The following is a 3662-nucleotide window of genomic DNA, read 5'->3' as shown; positions in this document are numbered from 1 at the left end:
CATGGCTGCAGTCACCATCTGCAGTGATTTTGGAATCCCCCAAAAATAAAGTCTGACACTGTTTCCCCATCTATTTGCCATGAAGTGATGGGCCAGATGCTATGATCTTCGTTTTCTGAATGTTGAGCTTTAAGCCAACTTTTTTACTCTCCTCTTTCACTTTCATCAAGAGGCTTTTTAGTTCTTCTTCACTTTCTGCCATAAGGGTGGTGTCATCTGCATATCTGAGATTATTGATATTTCTCCCGGCAATCTTGATTCCAGCTTGTGCTTCATCCAGTCCAGCATTTCTCATGATGTACTCTGCTTATAAGTTAAATGTGCAGGGTGACAATATACAGCCTTGACGTACTCCTTTTCCTATTTGGAACCAGTCTGTTGTTCCATGTCCAGTTCTAACTGTTGCTTCCTGACCTGCATACAGATTTCTCAAGAGGCAGATCAGGTAGTCTAGTATTCCCATCTCTTTAAGAATTATTCAGTTTGTGGTGATCCACACAGTCAAAGGCTTTGGCATAGTAATAAAACAGATATAGATGTTTTTCTGGAACTCTCTTGCTTTATCAATGACCGAACGGATGTTGGCAATTTGATCTCTGGATCCTCTGCCTTTTCTAAAACCCGCTTGCACATCTGGAAGTTCACAGTTCACGTACTGTTGAAGCCTGGCTTGGAGAATTTTGAGCATTACTTTACTAGCATGTGAGATGAGTGCAATTGTGCAGTAGTTTGAGCATTCTTTGGCATTGCCTTTCTTTGGGATTGGAATGAAAACTGACCTTTTCCAGTCCTGTGGCCACTGCTGAGTTTTCCAAATTTTCTGGCATATTGAGTGCAGCACTTTCACAGCATCATCTTTTAGGATTTGAAATACTTCAACTGGTATTCCATCACCTCCACTAGCTTTGTTTGTAGTGATGCTTCCTAAGGCCCACTTGACTTCACATTCCAGGATGTCTGGCTCTAGGTGAGTAATGACACCATCGTGATTATCTGGGTCATGAAGATCTTTTTTGTATAGCTCTTTTGTGTATTCTTGCTACCTCTTCTTAATATCTTCTGCTTCTGTTAGGTCCATACCATTTCTGTCCTTTATATTGAGCCCATCTTTGCATGAAGTGTCCTTGGTATCTCTGATTTTCTTGAAGAGATCTCTAGTCTTTCCCATTCTGTTGTTTTCCTCTATTTCTTTGCACTGATCACTGAGGAAGGCTTTCTTATCTCTCTTTGCTGTTCTTTGGGACTCTGCATTCAAGTGGGTATATCTTTCCTTTTCTTGTTTGCTTTTCACTTCTCTTCTTTTCTCAGCTATTTGTAAGGCCTCCTCAGACAGCCAGTTTGCTTTTTTGCATTTCTTTTTCTTAGGGATGGTCTTGATCCCTGCCTCCTATACAGTGTCATGAACCTCCATCCATACTTTATTAGGCACTCTGTCTATCAGATCTAGCCCCTGAAATCTATTTCTCACTTCCACTGCATAATCATAAGGGATTTGATTTAGGTCATACTTGAATGGTCCAGTGGTTTTCCCTACTTTCTTCAATTTAAGTCTGAATTTGGCAATAAGGATTTCATGAACTTCCCTTATCTGCCTAAAAACTGATCCTCCAAAAAGAACTCAATTGTCAGAGATCCTCTTCCTATCACTATCATCAACCAGAGAAGATTGACTCCTATCAGTGGAGAGGAGAATAGAAGTTGGCACCACACCCTCACAGACTTTGTTACAAGCAATCATACCTTCCCCTATTCTTCTAAGGGCCCTTTCATCTTTCCTGAAAACTGTTTACTCTCCTCTCAGAGTCCTACATTCCCCGACCCTTTCCCTATTGAGATAGCATTTAATCTTGAATTCTAAGCCACCTTGGAAGATATTCGTTTTTCCCTGGATATGTCTCAAGTACATATGAGTTAATAAACTTGTTTTTTTTATATGTTAATAAGCTTGTTTATTTTTCTCTCATTAATTTGTCTTATAGTGCCTCAGCTAAGAATTCAGAAGGCAGAGGGAAAATTATATTTCCTCCCCTAAACTGTTCATTAGGATCCAGACTATTTAAATGTGATGTTAATTTGCAGAAGTTTGATGAATTATGAATTATCAGTGTTTTTAATGTGGTAGAGATGCAAATTATTTTTATTCAGCAGAAAAGATATCCTCAAATGTTACATTTTATTTACATTTGTAAGACATTAACCAGTTTTGTAACTAACATCTTATTCTAGCATTCTCTTTCCATGAATCAGATTTATTATTCTGGGTTCCTCAATGAATTAAATACATGTTAAGAAAAATGTTCATCCTATACTTATATGAAAGTCATATTTTTCCTTTTTTGCAAATTATAGTTCAACACTCCCTCGTTTTTTGTTTACTGCTAGTGAAAGTTGTGTAGATGGGCATTAACCAATGTAGCACTGTTACAGGGGCAGTTTCTGTCAGGTTTTATAAACAAGTCATGTTGGTTCAATCCGTCAGCACAGAGGAGAGTCTGGGTGTATATACAAAGCTACTGTCAACTGAAAAAAATGCACAATGTGAGAGAATTAATTCTTAATTAATGAAGAATTAATTCTTTAAGAATTAATTAAGTTGTGTGTGTGTGTGTGTGTGTTAAGTCACTTCAGTCATGTCCAACTCTTCACTACCCCATGGACTGTAGTCCTTCAGGCTCTTTTGTCCAGGGGATTCTCCAGGCAAGAATACTGGAGTGGGTTTCCATGCCCTCCTCCAGGGGATCTTCCCAACCCAGGGATCGAACCAGTGTCTCTTTATGTCTCCTGTATTGGCAGGAGGGTTCTTTACCACTAGTGCCACCTTTAGGGGCAAAATGAGGACTATAGTCTGGGAGACAGCATTTCAGATAGCGCTGAGAAACTGCCCCAAAGAGGTAGTGGGCAGTCAATATATATGTGATTTTGGTGAAGGTACATGCAATCAAGCACATGTTTTTTGCAGAAGGTTTCTGGTAGTCTAGTGAAGGTTACTGCCAGTCATGAGGCGCATACATCACTCTGAGGGATTTTTAGTGCTTTTCTAGATATGGGGAGAGGCAAGAATTGGGCTCATAAAATCATCTACTGAAAATATCTATCTGAAAACCTGTTCTGCCAGTTTTTCCCAAAGCCCAAAGTGCCTCATTCCTGATCTCCACCCTGAACTCCTTTAAGGGGATGTTGAAGGTCAGTAGCTGCAGAAGCTCCTAGTTTGATTCTTGTAGAGGTAGATGGCAAGTGTCAATTTGTGGTGGTGGTGGTTTAGTCACTAAGTCATGTCCAGTTCTTGTGGCCCTATGGACTTTAGGTCCCCAGACTCCTCTGTCCATGGGATTTACTGGAGTAAGTAGCCATTTCCTGCATTTTCCATGTGGATTCTTTACCACTGAGCCACCAGGGAAGGTCTATCATTTTAGCTTCCCTGGTGGCTTAGACGGTAACGAATCTGCATACAGTGCAGGAGACCTGGGTTTGATCCTTGGGTTGGGAAGATCCACTTGAGTAGGAAATGACTGTGCCCTCCAATTCTCCAGTGTTCTTGCCTGGAGAATTCCATGGACAGAGGAGCCTGGCAGGCTACAGTCCATGGGGTCACAAAGAGTCAGCCACGACTGAGCAACTAACACTTTCACTTTGTTAAGTACATGGCATGAAAGCATATGGAA

Source organism: Bison bison, unplaced genomic scaffold (genome assembly GCF_000754665.1).
Source record: "Bison bison bison isolate TAMUID 2011002044 unplaced genomic scaffold, Bison_UMD1.0 scf7180017864264, whole genome shotgun sequence".
In the NCBI taxonomy this organism is placed as follows: Eukaryota; Metazoa; Chordata; class Mammalia; order Artiodactyla; family Bovidae; genus Bison; species Bison bison.
This window is presented reverse-complemented; position numbering follows the sequence as displayed.